At 32.5% G+C, this 26,957-nt stretch overlaps 1 protein-coding gene across 1 annotated transcript in view; it reads right to left on the reverse strand.

Moving 5' to 3' along the window:
• SNTG1 (syntrophin gamma 1) overlaps positions 1-26,957 on the reverse strand; it is a 587,999-nt gene that overhangs the window by 466,087 nt on the left and 94,955 nt on the right. The window lies entirely within an intron of this gene.

Raw genomic sequence — 26,957 nt, forward strand, 5'->3', positions numbered from 1 at the left:
TACCCCATCAAACCAACCTTTATCTGAGAACACACACAGATAATGTATAAATGTATTATATAACAAAAATTATATATATATATATAGTTTACTATAATTAATAATGGATAAATAGATAATGGCTTTAGCAATGTAGAAATAAAGAAAAGGAATGGTAAAGCAAACAAAAGTGAATATTATAGTTATCATTTAGCAAATTTGTCAACAGCCAAAGAGATGTGGGAGAATTAACCTCTCTCTTTGTAGAAGTACAGTCTATGCATCTAAAACATTAGAGGTGATAGCAGATTATTTGATATGCTGATTGTTTTTCTTGAATTTTTCCTTCTCTAAAACAATTCTGTGTATTAAGGGATGGTTCTCTGGGAAAGAGGAAGAAGTTTATACTAAGGAATGGGGGTGACATTAGAATAGTGATAATGGTGGAAATTTATACAAAAATAAAAACAAAGCCCATTAGAATCTTGCCCTCACTCTATCTTTATTGTTGTTCAGTCATGCTCTATTCTTGGTAATCCCCTTGATCTTAGACACTACCTCCCTTTCCCCTATCCCTCTGATTCTAGTGTGCTTCCTCCTACAATTCTGTTTTCTTCATATGCATTCTGTATATATTTTCACATATATGGTATCTTGTATCAAGTGAATGTAAACTCACTGAAGACAAGAACTAATATAGGGCTTAACAAATACATGTGGATCAACAAAATATTGAACAAGGTAATGTCCTGAATGTATTTTCCTAAACTACAATAGTTAATATATTTTCTGGAAGAACCAACACTAACATTTGGACTTAGTCCTTAGCTACAGAGTTGGTATAGATAGTACTTTTCTTAGATTCAGTGAGTCATAAATTTTCACTTGTAGAGAAAAACAAGTCTGGTTGTTTTGAACTTCATTAAACTATTAGTATAATTTTATAAGGCACAGTAAAGCTGAATTCCCATTCTCCCTTGTGATCAAAAGTCAGTGATAAACATTTTAGCTACTGGAGTTGCCAAAGCAGGTAAAATGGAGATCTCTCTGCCCACTGATTCAGTTTAAATGGCAATATAACACTATTTCTGTTGATAATTTCTCAGGTTATCACTTTTGTAGTGATAATTTAAGTCATGAGGTGAATTTGGCTATCTTTTTGAAGGACAAATCAATGTCTAATAGATTTGTTGTCAACTATATATGCATGATAAAGGCATGAATTTAGGTCAGAGGGATGATTTGCAAGTTTCTGTAATCACTTAGAATTTGATTATTCAAATTCATTTCCATGTAAAGATACAAAGTTTTTTATTTTGTTTTGGAGAGTTATTTTTTGGGGGAGCTGGTCATGGAGGTGCACAAATATGAGGACCCAGTGACTATTTTGAAGTTTATCAGACTTATCCTGAACTAATTTGAGGAGAGTACAGATGGTCAATCTAAAAAACAAAAACAAAAACAAAAACAACTTTTTTTAAACTTAAAAAAAACAAAAAAAACAACTGCATATGAGGAGGGCCTACTTTTTTAAAAGTTATAAAACTGAATCTTTGAGACTAAGCTAAAAGAGAAATGTCAATGCTCATATTTTATGGGTAAGAAGTATTATCTTAGACATGGACTTGAGTTGATTTCTAAATGTCATAGAAAATAGCAGTGAGCGGAAAATATGGTATATCTTTAGCATATTAGAAGAGACATAATATAACAACCAAGGTACAAGCCCAAGAAAGAGTTGGATATAGCAGAGATCAAGCCCAGAGAATGATTACATCATCAGAAGACATCTGTTGTCCTGCAACTTCGGAAGTATACAAGTTTTCTTGTCATATGTTCCTCCATGCAGATTCTTTAGCCACATGTACCATGTGCACACACACATTCCCTGTCTGAGTATATACTTCCCCAAAATTATTAAGTAAATATAATTTACTTGCTTTAAAAAAAAAAAAGAAACAATTTCACCAAATATGTTCCCTTTTAACCAGATTTTGTTTTTCTTAACTAGTAAAAATAGAAATAAAAAATAGCAGAGACTTGTGAATCACAGTTTTAACCGAGTACATAAAGTATTTTAAGCTTGAAGTAGCTTGTCTGAGAGCTTTGCATGAGAAACAGAGATGACCAAGGAGTTACATCTTAAACATTATAGAAGATATAATTTGTCCAAAAAATCTGCTGCTCATTTGAGCTCAACAGGCTATAAAACTGTGCATACCCTTTGATCCAGAAGTGCCACTACTACTCTGCAAACCAAAGAACTCATAAAAGTGGAGAAAGGACCCACATGTGCAAAAATGTTTGTAGCAACTTTTTTTTTTTGTATTTTCAAAGAATTGGAAAATGAGTAGATGCCTATCAATTGGGAAATGGTTGAACAAGTTATGTAATGTTAAAGTAATAGAATATTATTGTTTCATAAAAATGATGAACAGGTTGATTTTAGAAAGATCTAGAAAGACTCACATGAACTGATGCTGAGTGAAACAAATAGAATCAGGAAAACATTGTACACAGCTAGGAAGTATTAAGTGTCTAAGAACAGATTTGAACTCAGATCCTCCTGACTCCAGGGGTGGTGCTCTATCCACTGTGCCACCTAGCTGCCCTAGAAGATTACTTTTAAAGGAATCACCTAAATTGGATCTAGAAGGAAGACAAGAATTCTGAGAGGTAAAAATTGGAAGAAAGTGCATATCAGGTATGTGGCAGAACAATGAAGGGGGAGGAGGGGACAAAGTATAAAATTCAGGATTCTAGGTATAGAGATGGATGAGATCTCTGAAACTATCCACTTTAATACCCTCATTTTACAGATGAAGAAACTAAGTACCAGAGGTTTTAATTGCCTTATCCAATGTCATCTAAATACAAAATAATGTATTTGAATCTAGGTCCTCGCATTTGAGTCACAACTCTTTCTCCTGTTCCATATTGCTATTCTAATTAGCTTATAACTTTTTGAATTCGTTGGAAAATATAATTACCAAAGAGAAAAAGTTTAGAACTAAGGTTGGAAAAGTAAATTGGAATAAGACTAAGGAATATCTTAAGTATCAGACTTAGAAATCTCCATTTTATTCTACAACTGATGTGGAAACATTGAAAATTATTGAGCTCAGGATTAATATGAGAGAAACCTGTCCTGTGCTTTAAGAAGATTATGTTTGTTTCTGGTTAGAAAATGAATCAGAGTGGAAACTAGTTAGGAGTCTCTAATAATCATTTTAGTGAGGATTATGAAATATTATAGCAAATAAACTGTTTACGAAATTGTGATAATATTCACTATGTAAGCTAAACAATAGTTTGTGATTATATCTTCAGATAATTCTTAATAGAATTGAGGTTATTAAGAATTAGAACAGGTTAATTAACTTTTTAAAAATAAAAAGTCAAGAGCCTTGCTTTCCTATCAAAACTAAAAGAACTTTTTCTGAGGGAAAATAATGTCACTCAAACCTCCCAGCTTCTAAGAATGCCTGAATCTCTAGTGCAAAGACTACAGTTAAGTATCTATTTAAAACCAGATCTCCAATAATTAATGCAAATACTCCAAGATTAGAATGTTTTCCTATTTGACAATATTCCTTTAATTAAGAAGATGACCAAGTACTTATGTGTCTAGAATTCAAGCATAGTGTTTTAATTTAGGAGTGCTAGTAGATAGTTTTATATAGATATTTTCAGTAATTACTTTAGATAATTATACCATAAACACAAAGTAATTCACTTAAAAAAAAAAAAAAAAAAGCAAGAGGCAGTTAGGTGGCACAGTGGATAGAGCACAGTGGATAGAGCTTGAAGTCAGGAGGACCGGAATGCAAATCTGATCTCAAATACTTAACACTTCCTATGACCCTGGGCAAGTCACTTAACCCCAGCTGCCTCAGCAAAAAATAAACAAACAAATAAATAAAACAAGGGAATCACTAATATCTATAACACAAAACCTTTTTATATTAAAAAGAAGCACTAGTTGCATTTTTGATTTATAATTATCTCTACATATTAAAGAAATTTTATTCATGTGGTGTGATATTTTAAGACTTTTTCCTAGTCTTGATTAGTGATGTGTTTACGCACCTGACCTACCTTTTGGAAGGGGAATCAGTATCTTTGCTCAATGTTCACTCTTATTAGACCTGCTTCTTTTATTTTGACTGATAGAAATCTTGAATTTTAAATTTAACATCTTCCAGTTTCATATATTCAAGAGAAGAAATAAGAAAACAAAGAGAAAACCTGAGACCTGATATAAGAAACGGACAGGAACTGGCCTTTTTATTAGATTGGTGTGGGGAACTCTTAGATGAGCAATATTCCTCTACCAATATCCCTCCAATCCTTAGTCTTATAAAAATGATCACTCTGCCAGCATGTAGTAAAGAAGTGGCTTGAATCCAGGTCTTTCATACTTCAAGGACATTCCTCTATCCTGTTTTGGCTTGAATTACTAGGACAACAAGAAAAAAAAATTCTTGATTGAATACTACTAAAATAGAACTGTGTTTATAAAGGGAGATTAGAGCATATGCTTGCAAAGGATCTGGTTTCAGAAAATATAATTCATTTATCTGGGGCAGTTGTTCCTGACTGTACTTATTTTCAGTGATGAAACCATTATTTATTTTCCAATGGATCTTTCCATTGATGAATCATTCTAAAAGAAAAGATTTCTCCTTGTACTAAACTGACAGCACCTTTGCCAGCTTTTGCTAATAGAAATCTCACTTTATGAAATAATATTACTTTTCTGAGGTTTGGTATATATATACACACACATACACACACAGTTGATTGGAGTGTTTATTCCCAAGTCAAGTCCTCTCTTTCTTTGTGATACCTACTGTTTTCTAACCTTCCCTTTTTCCTCACATCAATAATTCACTATTTTAGTCTAGGAACTTCTTATGTGTTAGTTGATTGTTGTCTCACACTCTCTATTTTCAGATATGAGAAAACAATATAACCTTGTGTTCAGCATTGTTCTCTCACCCTCCCCCCCAGTCCCATACACACACAAAGCAAGAACCAAAAACAAAATAAAAAACAACAACAAAAAGACATCAAAAACCCTAAGCTGCTTTGATAAAGCTGTATTTCTCCCTGAGATCAAGTTTCCTTGATTATGGAGCTACTTCTAGATACATCATAGATTATTCCTGCAGATCTTCTGAAGACCTTATTCTGAAGGTGTCTTGGTGATGTCCTTGATGAATTCCTTTGTGGCCCTTTCCTAGTTCCACTTTGAAATCATTAGTGTCCTGCCTTAATGTGAATGGAATCAATGGATTGACCTTGTTGGAAGGTATCAGTTGCATCACCAATGTAAGGTTGTGGACATTCTATACTAGTGGTTTTTCCTTATTATTTTCTTTTCCTCTTTCTTCTCCCCTGATTGCCTTTAATTAAACCACATGATTTTTCCTTATACATGCCAAATATAAAGATAAATTGTTTTTCTGCATTGATTGGCTTTTATGAGACCTTTTTATATTAATGTACCTTAATGTGGCTAAGTAAAGGGAAAATTAAATATTGTGTGAAAACATTTTTATTTTGATCATATTTCATTCTGTGATCTCTGATTTTATTATAAAAAGTAAAATTATAATAAAATTCTTACTGATATTACTTCTCATTGTATATTCCAATAAATAGTCTGGATACCTCATTGTCCTCCATTTGGGGCTTATAATTATCCCATGTTGCTCATACTTTATTATAGGTCTAGAATGCTCTTTTTCTTATCTAAATATATCTGTTGAAATCCTGCCTATCCTTTATGACTCACCTTAATGGTTATTGCTTCCATGATGTCTTTCCTGACCGTATAACTTTTCCTAGAATCACAATTGGTTGTGACTTCAACTTCATCTGAATTACTATTATTTTATTGCAACTCTCCTATCTACTTATGAATATTCTAATTTTAATTATACTTATTTCTGAATCTGTCATCTCTTTCTAGATAATAAGCTCCAAGGAGTCAAAGTCCATTTCTTATTTATTTTTTTAATTTAACCTGGGACCTAGCACATTTTGCTATGTATAATAGATAAATTTTGCATATTAAAATGGCAATTGAATAACAAGATATAATATACTGAATAAAAAAATAAAATAACTTTTTAGCAGATAATTTATCATATTCTTGATAGCGATGTATAGAGATATAAACATAAAATAGATATAAACATTTATATCTATGCATGTTCATATAGCATTTTGTCCATGGAAAAGTAGTGCGGTATAGAATAAGCAGGATTCTGTAGTGAAAAAAGCATTGGCTCTGCACTGTGGATAACTAATTGAATCTCAGTCTTGCTATACACTACTCTTTTGTTAACTGTAACTATAAGTAACTCATTTCATATCAAAACTAAGTCTGAATTAGAGTGACAGCGTTAGGCTAACACCTAACATATGACAAATTAAAAAAAAATCTGAATCCCTTATTCAATATTAGAAACTAATATTACTTCATAATAACACATAGTCACACAAGTCACACAAGAATACTATCTAAAAATTTCAAATAGAGACAACAAAGCATTAATTAAATTAAAAAATTTTGACAAGAAAAAACACACCTGTATTATATATTTTAAGACACCAGAAGTTAAGTTTTAATTTTTCAGTGGTTAATCAATCTTCTAAGTAGTAATGATGGCAAGGAAATTACTAAAGACACATAAGAAAATTTTGCAATCACAGAGAATTATAAAAGGAGATGAAATAATACATTACAAAATCACAGGAGTCTAAACTTCAATTAACAATAATATATCCTACAAACAATCAAATAAAACAACCAATTCAAAAATGCAGGTGTCAAAAGGAGAGTTTCTGAGCTACTGGGGGAACTATAACATTTTAAGTGAAATAAACACCAGAAAGCTCAATAAGAACAATTATCTAGGAAAGAAAAATCAATAAAATTAATTATTTGTATTGTTTAAACTTAGAAATATTAGACTTTAGGGTGATAAATTATAAATACCTCACAAATGTAAGTTATTTTTATTTTCTAATGAATACAAACAACACTTCCATTCATTACAAAGACTCATTATTTGCCTATTATACAAATTGACGAAGATATAAAGAAAAAGGTGAAACAGTCCCTACCCTCAAAAAATCTCATGTTCTAACAGGGAAAACAACATCTGTGTACATTTGTGTTGGAGTTGGTACTAAAACTAGGGAATGAGGATGGGTTTCAAATAGGAAACAACTCCTGAGCTATATCTTTGAAGGGCTACAAATACAAAACTGTCTTATTTAATGATAAGTTCATCCCAGTCATTGGGGTCAGAGAATACAAATATATGTAAAAGGGAATGGGCATGGTATATATTAGAAACAGTGAAAATAGCAGTTGAACTATAGCATAGAATATATGTAGGGGAGTGATTTTAATAAGATTATACAAGTAGTTTGGGACCAGATTGTTGAGGGCTTTAAATGCCAAATCAGAGTTTATATTTGACTTAATAGGGTTTATTGAGTAGAGTGTGGCTAAGATTATATGTAAGCTTTGAGCTTGAGAGACAAAAACGAAATAATAAAGGTCTGAATTACTGTGATACTGTGATATTATGGAGAGAATAGGTCAGATGGGCCAAAAATTATAAAATAGATGGGTCAGCTGATTTGATATGTAAAGGAGAGTGAGAAGAGGAGTTGAAGACAAATGAGGTTGGGAAACCATGTAACAGAAAGTATAGTGGTGTACTTGACAATAATAGGGAACTTTGAAAATGAGGCAAAATCAGCAGGAAGGATAGTCATTCCTGTTTGAGACATTGAATTTCAGCTGTGTAAGAGACATCCCAGTTAAAATCTCTTCTAGACAGTTAGTGTTGTGGAACTTGAAACTGTAGGGGGACTGTAAAGCTGCATATGTAGATCTAGGATTAATTTACAGTGATCATAATTAAATCCACTAATGCTGATATGGTTGTTAAATTAAACTGCAGCAACAGAAAGGAAGAAGCAAGGATAGGCCAGTGTTATATACTCATAGTCATATTCTCAAGTCAGATGGATCTAGTAAAGAATACTGAGAGGGAGAGGAGTTATCATACAGCAAGGAAGAGAAAGAACAGGAATAATGTCTCATAATTATGGAGAATATAGATCATTGTTAAAGAATAGGTATTGAACACTGTCATATGCTTCAAATGAGATCAGGAAGTGGGAAGAATGAGAAACAAAGCCATGAAATTTAATAACTTGAGAAAAAGTAGTTTTGATTGAGTCAAAAGGGTACCATAGTATTCTTACTGAAATTAAATATTCATTTTGAATTTTTTCATGAAAAATGTTTCAAAAATTTTTGAGGGGTTCGTAAAGATTGAGTATTGATCACATCAATGTTTACAAATGCTTTAATATTAATAATTATGTTAAATAAATAATTTTGATGTTCAGTTTTTTTAAATTATTTTTTCAACATGGCTGATTCCTACAATGAAAAGTTAAATGAATCATGCCTAATGTGAATGGCATTTTATGATATCTGGAACTCCTATTAAGATTGTTAACTGATGATTCCAACTGAGAGTAAAATATTTTTCTAGCAGTCTTAATGCCAATCTGAGCAGCTTTTCCTGCTAAATATCATAAACTTTGATTTGTTGTGTAAACTGCTGATTTTAGATTAAATAAAAACTGACGACCACAGTTATTGGCATCAGCAAAGTAAAGTACAACTTAGCCCAATTATCTTAACCTATGTCATCCTGAATAACACACACACAAAAAAAAATAACTAAAATGTAGGCTTATATTTCCTATTCCTTATAGTTCCTCACAAAAACAAAAAAAATGGCATAAGGTCTTTTAAGGATTTTTTTTTAATAGAACAGATTTCTTTTTGCCTGTCTTTACTGATTCAAAGAGCTTTGATTTTTCTCACCACTAGATCATTATCAATTATTTCATCTTCTCCCCCCTGTAATATGCAAAATAGAGTTCTAACAGTGAATCTGTTTCATACTTAGTAGATGAAGGAAAACAACTTATTAGGTCATGTTGAAATTTTTCTTTCACTTCAATGCAAGATATTGTTTAGACTACCTAGACAAATATCATTTACTGCTAAATTTATCTCCCTAATTCATAGGTATGACCATCTCAAACCTCTCTTTTTCCCACTTCAATAAACTACATTTGCTGTGTGTTACCTTCAAGATCAAATATAAAACATTTTGTTTTGAATTTGAAGCCATACATAATCTGTGTCTCCTATTTTTCCACTCTTTTTCATCTCACTCTCACTACCTACCCATGTACTCTATACTGGTATCTTTGTTGTTCTTCCCACAAATAAAATACTTTAAGTATTTTACTGGCTTGGCCCTCATACATATAATGTTCTTCCTTATCATCTCTGCCTCCTATATTTTCTAGCTTCCCTCAATATAAAATTCTACCTTCTGAGCCTTTCCTGAACCCCCTTAATTCTCACACTTTCTTTCTGTTGATCATGTCAAGTTTATCCTATATTATTTTGTACATTGCTGTCTATATGTTCTCTTCTAATTGGACTTGAGTTCTTAGGAAAGGGATTTTCTTTTGCTTTTTTTTTTTTTTTTTGGTACCACCAAAATGTGGCACTTTGTGCAGCCCATAAAAGACATTTAATTGTTGACTTACTACTCCTTTTTCTTTGGTTTTAGAGTAACTTTAGTAAATAACAAAGATTTAATTAATTGTGGTACTGTTATACCTATAAAAATAAATATTGCCAAAACAAATGTTGCACTGTATAATTTAAAAATTAATAGAAAAGTTTAGCTAAATTTCAGTTTGAGATACTCTCTCTCATAAAAGTCAGAAACACAGGTAAATAAATATATTAATACATGTAATTTTTCTATCGATATTTACTGTGGGAGGCAAAAAGAACCCAAAAGGAGAAGCAAAAGTGTGCACACACACACACATAAAATAAATTGATGATTATACAGGGTGACTAAAAGAGATCAATGCAGAAGTAGATGTTATGCTTAGATGGTTCATTCAGACACATTCAAACTGTTTTATTTCTTCTAGATTAAAGATACTAAAATAGGACAATCTTCAGAAGCAGATGTAAATAATGACCTAAAAAATAACATGAAATGAAAAATCACTATCTTAGTCTGTTCAGAAAGATTTTTAATCAGATCAGTGTTAGGTTATTTCATTACACATTACATGCACAGCCATTCAGTAATGAACCAGACTTTACTCAGAGGTAAAAATGCTTCCCAATAATAGAGCTTAACATTCAGAGAAAAAGGAAATGCCCTTGAGTAATGTTATTAAAAATATCTCTTTGATTTCTTATCATAGCCTACTTCAATAACTTTAATATGCCTAAAATGCCAATTCCTAAAATAACTTGATATTATGAGTGGGACTCACAACTACAATGATTACCAGAAAGAATTATTGAGTGAAGAAATGCATGAAGTAATTTTGTGATGCCTTTTAAACATTAAAAAGTAAGTTTTGAAAGATATTTTATAAAAATTATTATTTAAATGTAACTATAGTAAGGATTATTTTATAAATTTCCCTCAAGCATTTTAACCCATAGTTAAATTATTCAACAAAGAGTTCAATATACAGACATATCTGCCAAGAAGCTCAAGAGACAACTGTGTCCAAACTCAGTACTTCACAATCAGTCATGATAATAATTCACTCTATGGTTAGTAATCTCCAGGAAAGGATAACTAGTTCCTGAAAACTTTTACCATTGTATTTCAATAAAAGTTTATTCATTTATATTGTAATCTATATTTCCTGCTTGCATATCTTTTTTTTAAGCATAAGCCTTATCTTTCTTTAATATAAAAGAACACTAAAGAATTAAAAAAAAAAAAAAAACACTTCTGATGAGGATCCCAATTTTTTTTCTCAACAGTATTTTATTTTTCCAAATACATGTACTTTTTAACATTCAATTTTGAAAGTTTTTCTAATGTTTTTTTCTTCCTTCCTTCCTGCAAGTAATATGATATAGATCATATGTATGTATACATTTTCTTTCCAACATATTTTTATATTTGTCATGTTGTCCAAGAAAAAACAGACCAAAAGGGGGAAAAAAAAACATAAAATAGAAAAAAACAAACAAAAAAGGTCAAAATATGAAGCTCAGATCCAAATTCAGTCTCCATAATTCTCTTTCTGGACGTGGATGACATTTTCCACCTTAAGTCTATTAGAATTGTTTTGGATCGCCACATTGCTGAGAAAAGCTAAATCTGTCTTAGTTGATCATCATATGAGCTTTCTGTTACTGTGCACAATGTTCTCTTGGTTCTGTTCACTTCATTCAACATCAGTTGATATAAGTTTTTCCAGGCTTTTCTGAAATTAGCTTGGTGCTCATTTATTACAGAACAATAATATTCATTTGTATTCTTATACTATAACTTATTCAGCCTTTCCCCAATTGATGGGCATCCACACAATTTCAAATTCCTTTCTGCTACAAAAAAGAGTTGCTACAAGCATTTTTGTACATGTGGGTCCTTTCCCTTCTTTGATTTTCTCTAGCAGTGAAAATGCTGGATCGAAGAATATGCAGTTTGATAGCCCTTTGGATATAGTTCCAAATTGCTCTCCAGAATAGTTGGATCATTTCACAATTCTATCAACAATTTATAAGTGTTCCAATTTTCCCCACATCTCATCCAATGTTTATCATTGTCTTTTCACATCATCTTAGCCAATTTGAGAAAGATAAAGTCATACCTCAGAGTTGTCTTAAATTGCATTTCTCTAGAAAATAGTGATTTAGAACAGTTAGAACACCCAATAGTGATTTAGAATTATAAATAGCTTTAATTTCTTCTTCTGAAAATTGTGTGTTAATATTCCGGGACCATTTATTAATTGGAAAATGACTTGTATGCTTATAAAATTGACTCTGTTCTCTCTATATTTTAGAAACAAGGCCTTTACCAGAAATATTGGTATATATTTTCTATATATTTCTATATGTTTCTCTCCCAGCTTTCTGTTTCTTTTCTAATCTTGACTGCATTGGTTTTATTTGTGCAAAATCTTTTTAATTTAATGTAATTAAAATTATCCATTGTGTATTTAATAATGCTTTCTAGTTCTTCTTTGGCCATAAATCCTCCCTTTTCCAAAGACCTGATTAGTACACTATCCCTTGCTCTCTTAATTTGCTTATAGTTTCATCTTTTATCATGAACCCATTTCAACCTTATCTTGGTATAGGATATGATCACAATATTTTAGACAGTCTTGCATACTTGTAGATTTCCCCCTCCTTAGAGTTTAAGCAATTAGAGTTAGGTGACTTGCCCAGGGTCACACAGGACACATTAAGTATTTGAGATCAAATTTGAACTCAAGTCCTCCTGACATCAGGGCTCGTGCTCTGTCCACTGCACCACCTAGCTGTTCCCAGACTTATAGATTTTAATAAATATTGCTTTTATAAGATACTATCTTTTCTTATCCAGAAAATTAAAAAAAAAAAAAAAAACTTGAAATGAAAAGGGCCACTAACAAAATGCAAAGTTGCAAAAAATATATTTTGAACTCTCTAGCAAACTAAATTTTGGTAATGTTGACCTTTTCTCCCCTCAGAAACAAACAAAAAACACTTTGAAAGTAATTGAACTAAAACATATATATATATATATTTTTTTTTAAACTTTTAATGAAATTCTCTGAACATAATTTGAATTAAGTTGATATTTTATTTGTTGTTCTAGATTTTGGTTTTATGTACAGTTTTAAGAAACTCTTAATTATTATTGTTTTAAATGTGTTCTGTATCCAGGATTGGATACATAATTATGCTGTGATGTTAGGATTACATATTTTATATCTGAAAATTCCTTAGGAAAATACCACATCCTCAACTTTCTAGTTATTCAGAAAGGGAAAGACCCTCTGAAAAAGCATTGTGATTTTTTTATAACACTTTGATATTTCAACTGTTCTACGATTTCATGGATACAGAGGTAACCCTTCCACTGATGCTGGATTGTCTATAAAATTCAATAAATATTTCATTGGTAACTCATAATTAGTTGAGATCCTTTCTTTCAAATATCCGATATTGACAAATAGTAGTGGAACAAATATGCTCTCGATATCTTATTCTTTATTTTTCCACATGACTGTCTCTTACTTTATTTTCCAGTTCTTTGTTATAAGATATTCTGTGAATTATTTTTTTTAATGAAAATTCTTCATTGTGAAATCTCCTGGCATTTTCATGATCTTGAAAGCCCTTCTAACTCACATTCTTTGATCCTTAGCACAAGAGAACATTGTATTTTCTGCAACCTTCAGGCAATTGTGTGACTCTAAATAATGATTTACAAATGACTATTTGTTACTTCTTTTAATTCAATCAAATATATCTTAAATAGCTGTGTAGATTATTTTTATGATTTGTAGACATGGAGAAGTAAGCACATGAGTCAGTAGTTGTTTATGATTTCTCAGTTACTTTTTTTGTTAAGAGAAATAAAAAAGTATGACTTTTCCCCAAGCCATTGTGTTTTATGCCTTTTTACATATATTCAAAGAAGCTCTCAGCACTGTTACAATTTTTATCATCAAATATGGATCTCAAAACATAATTGATCTTGAGCTGCTTTTGATCTCCATAATATGTAGGTATAAGACAATGGAATTGTCATAACATTTTTGTTTTCTATCATTTTTTACTCCTAAATCATTTTTTTTCAATATATATTCAAGATCTTGTTCATGCCTTCCTCTGAACTGATATTACTAATATTACTATATATGCTAATTCACTTTGAAGGATCTTTTGGAATTCTTTATTGAATGTTTTCTATATTATTATACTCTAAAGTAGATATTGGTAGATGAATTTCAATAGCTGAGATTTTGTTTTGCAAATAATTACTGTTAGTTCTAAAGTGAGATAATAAATATCGCCATAAAATGATGTTTTTTGTTTCCTTTGGATGCATTAACACACACACACACACACACACACACACTCACACACATGGATGCAATTCTTTCATTTCCTTCATTTGCTTTTCTTCAACTGTCCATTAAACTCAAACTTCCCTTTAATTTCTGGCTTTGTGAATAACAAAAATTCATTCTTCACATATTAATAAGATTCACTTTTCCATTAGCATTTAAATCTTCCCAATGGTTACTGTAGAAGGATTGTACAGGCTTTCATGTTTAGAGGATTAACAGCTAAATTAATGTTTGTAGCAGATCTAAGAATTATACAACTCTTTGTATCTCTGCCTTTGTTTCTGCCATTCCACCATTTTACCATAGAAAGGGAAGGAAGATTTCAAAGAAGTGAAAACTACTTTGTATTTTTGTTTCATGATTTCATAGTCAAAGAAGTTATTTACCAGGTTGTCAATAAACCAGTGTTTAATTTTTCTACATTTAGTTAAACAAGCACTGAATAACCATAATCAAAGCTTTTTTAGGACAATATGCTTTCTCTTCCACTGAAAAACTTTTAAAAGACCAAATGCCACCTCTATGTCATAAAGTCTTAAGAAACCATCCCTTAACCTATCATTTTATAGCTCTTTTCCCTCTTATATACACATTACTATAAAAAGTTGTATACAACTATTTTCTCTCAATCACTCTTAAACTCCTTGCAATTTGTCTTCCAATATAATTTTACTGAAGTTGCTCTCTCCTAGGTTACCAATAATTTTTAAGTGCCTAATCCAAATGTTTTATTTCAGTTCTCGTCATTCTTGATTTCTCCACAACATTTGACACTGTTAACCATCTGCTGACTGTAATGAAATAATGTTTCCTGTTTTCCTTGGATACATTATTGCTTCTCCTAGTTACCCTTTTCTTCCTGGGTTTTCATAACACTGCTGGATAATAATGTTCCTCTTGTCAGACTATTCCTTCCAAGTCTCCTTTGAAGAATCATCATTCTATATGCATGTGTATTTCTCCCTATTCTGTATCATCCTTACAATCTCTTTCAGGAGTTTCACCAATTACGTTATTTATTGGATAACATTACTATTTCTATATCATCAACTCTCAGTTCTATATATAGCCATATATACATATATATATATTCATATGTGTATAGCCTCAAACTCTCTTTGGTGCATACACAGAAGTATCTATTGAGCATCTTTATCTGATGTCATATAGGTTATCTCAAAATTAATTTATCAAAAATAAAACTTATTTTATTTTCTTTGAAACCTTGTCCTCTTACTAACTTTACAATTTCTATTCCCAGCACAACTATTCTTTTGGTCAACCCGTTTTGCAACCTCAATGCCATCAACATTTCCCTCTCCCTCATATCTAGCCAATTCTACTACTACCAATATATCTTTTTAAAATACATTTTATTTTTCCAAAGTTCATTTTTTAACATTCACTGTCTAGAATGTTGAATCCCATTCCCTCTCCTCCCTCCATCCATCCCCACACTTTCTGAGATGGTATGGGTTATACAAACATCCAAAACATATTTCCATGCCAACAATATATCTTGCACCTCATTTGGATCTATAGCAAAATACATGCTATGGAATTCTAATTGTAGAAGGAATAAAAAGGAGGAATGTTATCTTTTTGTCTTTGAGGATTAATGCTACATAGAGTTAAAAAATGTAAAAGATATAAAGAGAAAATTTGAGATAGAGGGCTTCAAAGGTTCAGTTAGAATGCCATGAGATTTTCTAAACGAGGTGTCTTCCCTCTCCTTCTACATAAATTTATAAGAGTTGCTTAGAAGTCCTAGGGCTTCTTGGAGTTGAATTTAGTTTTAAAAATTTGAAATATTCTAGCAACAATTTTCAAATATTGTTTCTGCAAAAAAAAAAACAAGTGGATATGAAGGATCTACATTTTACCACAAACAGAGGCACAGACTAGTAACTGGACAGAAGAGAAAAAGAGCCATCATTGATTACCTTATTTGAATAGCAACAGATATTAAATAGCCCCAAGAAAACTCCTTTGAATCACTTTTCAACTCTATTAAAAATGGTGACTATAAAGTATAATTCTGGGAGCTAAAATGAAAGACTATCTGAGTAAATATTTTTTTAACCCCCCTCCTTTCTTCTATACTTTGACACTCCTTATTCCCACACATACCTATTTTATATTTTTGAACTCTTTTTCACCTTGTAAAGTTAGTGGAGATGGTATTAATTTCAAATCAATTTAGTAATATTTAAAGAGGTTATAACCTGAAGTAGTTGAAGACTTTACTATTATTCAATTGTGAACAAATGATTTAGGTAAAGTATAATCTATTCCCCCAAATTCTGATGATTTTTATTTAAGTTGAAAGATCAGCTTTGAAAAAGATAGAAAAAATATAACTTTCAATATCCCATTTAGGCAATGCCACAGAGTTTAGCTTACAGATTTGGCTTGGTTTTTATTTTAGGTTACCTTGAAGTCTAATTAAATTCTTAGTAATTATGTGATGAAAAATATGTATCTATTGCAATTAGCCATGATAAGTGATATATTTTAATATGAAGTTCAATCATGGACCTAAACTATTTTTCCACAAATAAAAAGATTACTGTAGAGATAGAACTTGTTTATAATTTATGGAACATTACAATCACTAAACATTAACCTTGCAGCTCACCCTAAGGGCAAAGGAGAGTTCCAAAGTGCCAGAAGTAGCCTGCATCATATTTTAACTCAATTAATTAATTAATTCAATTACAGATAGTAATTTTAAAGAACAAGCACTGGTTAAATGCTAGGAATTCAAAACCAAAACAAAAGAGCTCCTTCCCTCAATTGGTTCATATTGTTTTGTTTCTCCTTTTTTTCTGAAGATCAGTGACATTGTGGGTGATGATGACTTGAGACAAATTAGTTTAATTGAGGCAGAGTTGTACAATGTCATCAGCCTCACTGTGTCTTACAGTGTCATCAAAGTCCAATGGCAGGACAAAAGTTAAAATGATTGGAATGCAATGAATGCACTCCACAGCCTTCATAATCATTGGAACGAATCCTTTCCACCCATCTATTCTGCTGTGTGAACGTCTTCACACACTTAGAGCAGAAATTCCCTTAATGCACCAAATGAATCTGAGGCCTACTGGTTACATTCTACGTGTCTCTTCTCTTCTGTCAAGGTGCCTTTAGCAAGGTGGGGCCATTGTGCATGCTATAACTTCTTGGAGCTACAGGTGGGAGCTGGGTGAAAGGTGAATCTCAAAGGTGGCTGGACATTCTTGAAAGGGGCTTGTCAAGCCCTCATACCAGAGATGCTAGTTCTCCTTCAACACCTCATGTGTTGCTATGTGAGGGATATAACACTCATCAGAATAATTCTAAGAGTGCTTATAAATAGTGAAAAATGAATCAGTAGAATTAACAATCAGCTTTGAAGTTAGAAGAAACATGAGAGGCCATCTAGTTCAAGCTCCTCATTTTAGAGAAGAGGAAACTGAGAACAAGGAAAGTTAATTGACTTGGTTAAGGACATTCTGGTAGTATCCAAGACAGGATTTGAAACACGTCCTCTGAAACATGCCAGTTTTTGTCTTTGTTTTTGTTTTTTCCCGCTATGCCACCCTCCTATATGGAAAGAGAAAAATGGAGGCAAAATGAGAAGAAGAAAAAGAGACAGGGAGAGACAGAGAGACAGAGGTAGACACACCCATACACCCCCCCTACCCACACACACAGACAGAGACAGAAACAGAGAGACAGAGATAGTGAGAGACAGAGGGGCTTAGAGGGAAGGAGAGAAATTGAAGATAGAAGTAACGAAAAACTACAAATTGAAATATTATCTTGAGAGAAGAGAAGAGCTGCTTTGTATTAATATATTGAAACAAGAGTGGAGAGGGTCATAATAATCATAATAGCTGGCACTTTTATAATACTTTAAGGCCTCCAAAGTGCTTCAAAAATATTCTCATTTTAACCTGATGACAACCATTAAAGGTAGATGCTATTATTGTTCCCCTTTTACACATGAGAAACTTGAAGCAAGCAGAGATTAAGTAACTTGCTGAGTGTCATATCTCTAAGTGTTTGAGGGTGAATTTTAACTTTAGTCTTTGAAACTCTAGGTTCAGTACACTATCGAGTGTATCACCCTCCTACCCTGTGTAGAAAGTATATGAGCTGTGGAGAGGGAGACTAAAGGGAAATTTATGGCAATTGGCCTTAATTTTGACAATTAATTAGGAGGCAAGTTTGCCTGCTGAGAGATGGTTTGAAGAGAAAAGAAACTAGATCCAGCTGCTGTGGGAGCTATGAAAGAGAATAAATCACATAAAAATAAAAGGAATGCCAAGCATCAGTGAGGGCCAAATTAATATTATATATCAAGATTTTGTATTGGTCTCAGTCATAGTGGCTATATGAATTTATCCAATAGCTTTCAGCAACTTAGAAGCAAGAAGGGAGAGAATGAGGCAGTTCAGAATTGCAGGTTGTGCATAGAAAGGGGTTCAGTAAATGTTTGATCAGAAAATATTTTTCTTTGTAATAAGATAAGAGAGATAAGCAATTAGCATACCAAGTGTGGCTATGATACTCACAAAATAGAAAGATGTAAAAAACAAAATAAAACAAAAAAGCCTCCAGTATTAAAAGCACACCATATAGAAGTGATGTGTGAGAAGGTAACAAGCATTTATTAAACACTTAATATGTGCCAGGCACTGTGCTAAATGTTATATAAATAATATCTTGTTTGATCTTCATAATAACTTTCTGAGTTAGGTGCTATTATAATCTTCATTTTACACTTGAGGAAACTGATGCAGATAGAAGTTACATGACTTGCCCAAGGTTATATAATTAGTGTCTGATGCCAAATTTAAACTCATGTATTTTCACTCAAGAATAAGCACTCGATCCACCTGGATGCCTATGAGCTTATGGACAAGAATCACTCAGGATAAAGATTTATGGTTGAGTTGTAATCTCTACTATGCTATGAACACTGAAGTTTTGAAGTATGAAATTCTTGTGTTGCCTATCTTTCATTAATAAATAATATCTTTTCCATGGTTCCATTCTATATAAATAGAAGTAAAAGATTTTTTTTTTTTATTAAGGACATATCATGTTTAATCATGATTGAAATATAACCATTAAAATTGCATGTGTCATTTCCAGAATTCCTTTTATATGTACTGAATAAGGGTAAAATATCTACAAATTTATCAAAGAAGTCTTCATTTCTTCTAAACTTTTTCTGAATGATAAATCAGATATGTGGTTATCATTAAATATAATCATAGATAATGAATTAGGTCCCAAAACAACAACTTTAATTGCTTTTTAGATAATACTTATTTTCCTTGATTTAAACTTTTAGCTTTTTTGGGGGTCAATACTCAATACAATTCGACATTTTACTAAATAATTTTAAAGTTCTACCTAAGAGGACTCTTAGCAATGAAGAATTTAGTGAGAAGTTCAGTAGAAACACATTTTAAAATCTGATACTTTTTTTATAACTTTTAGAAAATTCTATACTCACTGTAGATGAATAGGAAAACAGGAAGCTAATTCAATTCTATTTACCAAACATTTTCAAACTCCATATTGTGCATAAAACACTATCACTAACCCATTCTGCCCCCTGCACTTCAAATGCAATATACCCTACACTAAACTATTTAATAATTCCAGCAGTTACTTAGCTCCCTTACACACACACACACACACATTACACATATGCATATATGTATGAATGTTATTCAGCTCTTTTAGCCATATCTGACTCTTTGTGACCTCATTTGAGAATTTACTGGCAAAGATTATTCTCCAGCTCATTTTACTGACAAGAAACTGAGAGAAAAAAAAAAAATTAAGGGACATGTCCAGGATCATACAGCTAGCAGCAGTCTGAGACTGGAATGAACTCATCTCTTTCTGACTCCTAGTCCAGTCTTCTATTTACTATACCACTATTACATATAAATGTATATAAAACACATTTAAATTATGGATTTACACATAAGCATACATATACACTCTGTGTGTGTTTGTGTAAATCTATGTAAAGTTTGCTAAGAACATCCTCTCTTCCTGGAATGTTCTTGGCTGTCTTCTTTCTGTCTATCTCATTTTCCCACATTTTCATCTGTCAAACTTTACTCCATTTCATCTCAAATGCCATCTCCTCCATGAAATTTCTTGTGATCCCCTTAATCAGAAGTCATCTCTCTTCAAGTAGCACAATAACATTCTGTAACATTAGAGTGAACATTCACATTTTACCATGTGGCATAAATATTTATGCATTAATTTAACCAACATTTCCTTACAGAGGCTGTTTGGGGGCTCTGTCTGTGAGCTTATATGTTTCACTCAGCAGCACTATAAGTAGGAATTTTTTTTTTGCACACAGGGTAAGCACTACAAACCATACCTGGGAAAAGAAGCATGAAAAGAATCCTCAGTTAAACTGGGGTTAAGTAGCCACAATATACTATGGATATGACAGAAATCTTGGCCAAAACAAGAATACTTCTGGGAAAGAAGGGGGGGGGGGGGGGAGGAATGTATAAAATTACAAAGGAAACCAATTATATTGCAATGAAGTTTTTTTTTTAATTCACAGACATGAAGTTAAGAATTTTTGAATGAGGAGAGGTGATTTGCCCCAGTATAGAGAAAGACTCATCCAATTCTTACTTTTATTGAGATTGAAATGATAGTCAAATGGAGTCCATGTTGCACAGATAATTTGAAGCAAAAGGGACTTAAAGACAAATATATCTAAGTCATACATTTAAGTCAAGTCAACTAGAAATTGATAAGTAATGAAGTATGCTAAGTGCTGGGCATACAATGGAAAGAAAAAGATAATCCCTACTACAGAAGGACAAAAGATCTAATGAAGAGACATGTACAAAACTATGTACAAACAAAATATATGCGTGTATATACATATACACATATACATACACATGCATATATATATATATATGTAGAGAGAGACAGAAATAGAGACAGAGACATAGACAACTACAAAAATATAGAAAGAAGAGAGAAGAGATATAGATATATGTATGTGTATACATGTATGGCTATATCTGCATGTATATATGTATATATCTATAGGTATGTACATATATATCTGTATGTATGTGTGTGTGTGTGTGTGTGTGTGTGTGTGTGTGTATTTGTGATGAAAGGGCAGTAATCTAGGATATTCACTACTCTTCCATCATTCATTAGGTCAGTGGTTTTGTAAACCCAGATATTGGCTCTTAGGTTCCTAGACAAGTTTTTTGCCATATTTTGATTCCCTTTCTTAAAGTGAAATTTGTTTTGTCAGCCTAGACCTTCACCCACTCTTCCTTCTCAGAGGAACAGCCCCAGCTGTGCAGTCCCCATACATGAAGTGTTGTTAATATCCTGTGATACGAGGCATCAGAAGCATGTGAAGGCTTCTTACAGAATTACAAAAGCCATCATTATTCCAAGGTCACTTAATTCTTACTCCTGTGGCAACAATTTCTTTTGTTATTTGAACTCACATCTTCACATACTATAGTAAATTAATAATATTCCCATTTCTGGATAAGTACATTTTAAATAAAATTTCATATAATTTCAGTTAAAATTTCATTATCATAAAATCCAAATTTGTCTGTGTATAGTGATCAATAGATGTATAAAATGTCTTAATAGAAATAAAGGAAATCATTGTTCTGACATAAATCTAGAGCTTGTATTCAATCATGTCTAGTTCTTTATGATCTCATTTAGGGTTTTCTTTTTTTTTTTCTTTTTTGCTGAGGGAACTGAGGTTAAGTGACTTGTCCAGGGTCACACAGCTAAGATGTGTCAAGTGTTTGAGGGCAGATTTGAATTTAGGTCCTCCTGACTTCAAGGCTGGTGCTCTATCTATTGCATCACCTAGCTGCCTCAATTTGGGGTTTTCTTGACAAAGATACTGATATAGTTTACTATTTCCTTTTCTAGCTCATTTTACAAATGAGGAAACTGAGGCAAAAAGAGATTTAAATGACTTGCTTAAGGTCACACAGCTAATAAATATCTAAAGTCATATTTGAACTCAAGAAGATGAGTCTTCTTGACTCCAGGCTTGACACTCTATCTAGTACACCAACCAGCTGTCCCAAAGATTAAAAGCTTTCCTGTCATAAATCTTCAGAGGAAATGCTTCCATGGATTTATGTGATGATGGGAGGTGGGAATTGGGTTGGGGAGTCAGCAGAGAAATAAAATTTCCTGCCCTATTTGGAAATGAAGAAACTTTTTATATTATCTTTCTCTCAATTTCTATAGAATATAAAGTTATCACTTGTGCTTAAAACATTTTTCTATAAAGTATTCTATCTGAATGACCTATAAACGGGTGAGAGTAGATAATAGAATCTTTCTAAAATTTACTCCTTTTAAACATTACATAGAAGGGAGGTTAAGTTGATCTTTGGCTTATCTAATTGAGAACTAGACAACCTCTCTCTTTCTTTCATTCCCACTCCTCTCTTCTTTTCAATACTTCCTCATATTTTGTCTCTCCCATTAGAATATAGGGTCCTTGAAGACAGGAACTATCTTACTTTATATGTGTGTATGTACATCTATAAACAATATTATATATTAATTAAATTTAACATAATATATACACCATATATATGTATATGTATATATACATACATTGATATATTTATGTTTACATTAGGAATCAATACATTGTGTGGAACACAGTAAGCATTTAATAAAGGTTTCATCTATCTATCATTGCAAGCTATTAGGGATCTTAGAGATCATATAGTTCAGTCCCCTACTTTTACTTTTCCAAAGTCATATAGGTATTAAATATTATAATGAACTTTATCTCAGTAAACTTTCTCCACAAATCCTAATTCAGTATCCTTACCATTATACCATATTGTCTCAGTTACTGAATTTCTAGCCTCCTCTTCCTTTAAAGACAATTTCATGAGGGCAAAAGGAGTAGGACTAGAACAAGTTAAACAAGAGAATTAAGGCAACCTGCTAAAGCATTGCACCAGGGAAACCTGACAGAAAACATAAAAAGTACCAGGCAGGCAGATAAATAGAGCCAATAGGTAGTAGAGATCTAATAGTGAAAGCAGGGATCATATTTCTTGAATTAAGCTCAAAATAAGGCAGAATCCCAGGTCCAAAGTGAATGGGATATTCTTCAGGAAGTTTCAGTAGGTATACTTGGGCAAGCCTTGGCATCTGTCAGATAAAGTGAGTCAGGAGTTCACTTATTAGAAAATATCTGAAGTCTGTATAGAATGAACAACAGTGTGCTTTCATGAATTTTGATATTTTTCATGCCTAGGGTCTGAATTGATCCCAGAAGGAGGGGCACAATTGTGCCTGTAGGCAGGAATTAAAAGCAGCTCCAGTTTTGGGGATTTGATTAGAGAATCAGACAAAGAACAGAAAAATGGAATGAAAATTTGTTTAGTATGTTTATGCCTAAAAGTAAAGTAGGATTATTTATTTTCCAAATTTTACACAACTTTTGGAAGGAATACTATACCTTAATATTGAGCATGCTTTAATATGTTTTTCATTTTTCTTTGTAGTCTCATATTTTTCCCTACCCTACCACACCTAGCAGGTACTAAGTAGGCTTTTTTATTCCTGATGAAGTTGTAACCAGAAAGGAAATATATTTGTCCTTGCATGAAGATATGTATGTATATATACAAATGTTTCTATATACATATATGCAAGATCTACATATTGCACATGCATGCAAGAAAAATAATGTAATGCCTGAGAAACTGAGGCAAGATAGAGATTAGAGAGTATTTAATATTTTATTTGAAAGGGAGAGATTTACTGGTACCAAATGGATCCATGGTTTGGTCCCAGGACTGAATGAGAAAATCAACTCCAAGAATCCAGCAAACAATGTGAATTCTCAATGACATATATACCCATGGCTCAAATACAGGGGGTAGACAGAGACAGGGGCTGAGTGGAAATAGAACTCTGATAGGGTCAAGGGAGGCACTGGAGATGGGGATGACATAATGGGGGGAGGCACCAGAGATGGAGAGAGGCATCTGATAAAACAGTATCTGATATTCTGATAGCTTGGGATGGGGAGAGGCATTCTGATATTCTAAAATATAAGATCTTTTATCCTTATCAAATATTCTGATGATTAAGAGGGAGGGGTGGTTGAGCAGAACAATTAGAAAGTGAGGCAGGACAATTTAGGGAAACAGAATCAGGACAATAAAAGAGAACTGTAGCACAACAATAGAAAACAATGACTAATAACTAATTAGCAAATATGATTACTAGGGTGTCTGCCCTACTATTAAAATCTCCAAGATCTCCAATAGTCTGCACTATTATTAAGATCTGCAAGTATGTTTACTCATTAAAAACAAAGATAACAACTTGTTTAGCAGATGCCTGCTATTTTACCCAATAGCTTTCATTTTGCTCCAGGGCAAAAGCATTAAATGGTTACTATACAGTCATGGTCAAAAGGTGACCTACAGTCTCAGGGGAAAGATTTGGTCCACAAGGATCCTAGCTTCATAGATTTGGATCTGGAAGAATCTCAGAAGCCATCTAAACCACCCTTGAAATTTAACAGATGAGGATTCTGAGATCTAGAGAAATTGTTAAGTGACTAATGTTACACAGGTAGTACTTAATTGAGGTGGAAGTTGAACACATACTCTAAGATTTCAAAACCAATGTTCTTTCCAATGATTTCAGTGATAAAATATCTAGGCTATGTTAATGTCTTTTGAACTTATATTGGATCCATCAGCCACAGCTGAATCCACTGTACTGTGAATTTGGATTCATTTGCATTCATTTACATTCATAATTCATTATATCATTGATCTTAGAAAAGGGACAAACAAAAATAAATTGGCTGAATGCAAAAGAGAGAGCAGTTTTTTTTTTCTTGATTTTTGTTTTCTTCCCACCTGAATTCAACAAGTATTTGCCTTTGATGTGCATAATACACATAATTCTCAATGAACCACTTCCTGCCCTCAAGGTCATTATTGAGCCAGGGGAAGGAGGCAAGGCCTCAGTTTGCCATTTACACAGATAAAAAAATACAAAGTAATTTCAAAGAGAAAAAAGTACTGACAATTAAGAGAAGTAGGAAAACTCTTCTGTGTTGGGAGAAAGGAAACAAACTTTTTACTAAGTTTGTTTTTTACTAAGTTACTAAGATAACTACTATATGACAGGCCCTATACTAAATTGTTCAGTCGTTTTCTGTAACATCCAACTCTTCATGACACCATTTGCACCACTTGGCAATTTCTTGGCAAAGATACTGGAATGGTTTGCCATTTACTTTCCAGCTCATTTTACAGATAAACAACAGAGTAAAATGACTTAGTCACATTGTATGTCCAAGACTGTAACTCAGATAGATGAGAAATCTTCCTAACTCCAGGCCCAACACCCTCTTCCCTACCTACCTAGTTGCTCTACTATATGACACACCCCGTGTTAAGCATTTTACAAATATGAAATAATGTGTCTTCATGATAACTATGTGAAGGATCCCCATTTTACAGCTGAGGAAACTGAAACAAAGACTAGCAATTTATTCAAGATCAAATCTAGCAAATGCCTGCTGTTAGACTAAGTTCTGTGCAATTTAATTATAGGTAATGATGCTTTGAGTCTTCTTTGAAATAAGAAATAGATTCTAAATGAGAAGAGAAGGTAGTTCATTGCAGGCATTATGGACAGCCTAGTGGCACAGTACATAGAGAACTGGGTCTAGAGTCAGGAAGACCTGAGTTCAAATCCAGTCTTTGAAATTTACTGGCTTTATGATCCTGGGGAAAATATCTAACCTTGTTTGCCTCCATTTCCTTATCGGTAAAATGAGCTGACAAAGGAAATGGCAAACCATTCCAGTATCTCTGTCAAGAGAATCCCAAATGGGGTCAGGAAAGGCTAAACAGGCAAAACTCAGCAACAACAACAAAATGTGCCAGGCATTGGGCTATGTGTTGAGGCAAAAGATAATTTGCTCCCTAGAAGCATATAATTCAACTTGGAGCTTACTATCTAATGTAAGATCAGGAGCCATTAACACAAAACTAGAGTAAGACAAAAATTTGTCAACATCCCTTGAATAAGTTTGCGATATTCCAAATGTCAGAGTTAATGGATTCAATGTCTGTCATGGCTTAATATCAAATGATAAGTATTCCAAATTTAATTTTCTATACCCTGCCACACAAATTCAATACAATTAGAGGATAAATCTTTGCCCCCAATTAATTATCCAAACCTTTTAATCCTGGTGAAGCACGTTTTAACTCAAATTTGGACTTTATCGTAATGGTTTTTAATTGATTTTGGTCAATCAATCAACAAGCCAACTCATATGCAAAGTACTCTCTTAGGCAAGATTGAGGGATAGTATTAAATATGGTCTTCGCTCAAGAAATTTTAAATCTAATGGGAGAAAAGTGATATATCTGAAACATTTAAATAACAATACAAAACAGCGTGTAACCAAGAAAAACACTGTTAAGTCCTACGTGATTTTTAGCAGGAAGGGAGCTGAATGTTGAAGAAGTTGTTAGGGAATGCTTCAGGGAGGAGTGAAACTTCATTTAGGCCTTAAAATACATAAAATTGATATTAGAAAGAGTAAAGGTGAGGAGGGCATTCCCAGAAGATTATAGTGCAAAAAGAAGTATATTTGAAGTCAGTAGACCTGGTCTCACATTGTGTTTTTGCTATTTATTAATTTCATCATCTTGAGAGAACTTTTATTCCCTGGTCTTCAGGTACCTCATATATGAAATAAGATTACTAGCAGGATGATATACTGAATAAAGTACTGAATTTTAATCGGTCAAACTTGGTTCAAACTCTATCTCAAGTACTTAGCTGGCTTATCTTTAGCTTAAGTGTTTTCTGTCTCATTTTTCTCATCCATAAAGTGAGGAGGTCGC

The sequence above is a fragment of the Antechinus flavipes genome, chromosome 1 (assembly GCF_016432865.1).
Source record: "Antechinus flavipes isolate AdamAnt ecotype Samford, QLD, Australia chromosome 1, AdamAnt_v2, whole genome shotgun sequence".
Lineage (NCBI taxonomy): Eukaryota > Metazoa > Chordata > Mammalia > Dasyuromorphia > Dasyuridae > Antechinus > Antechinus flavipes.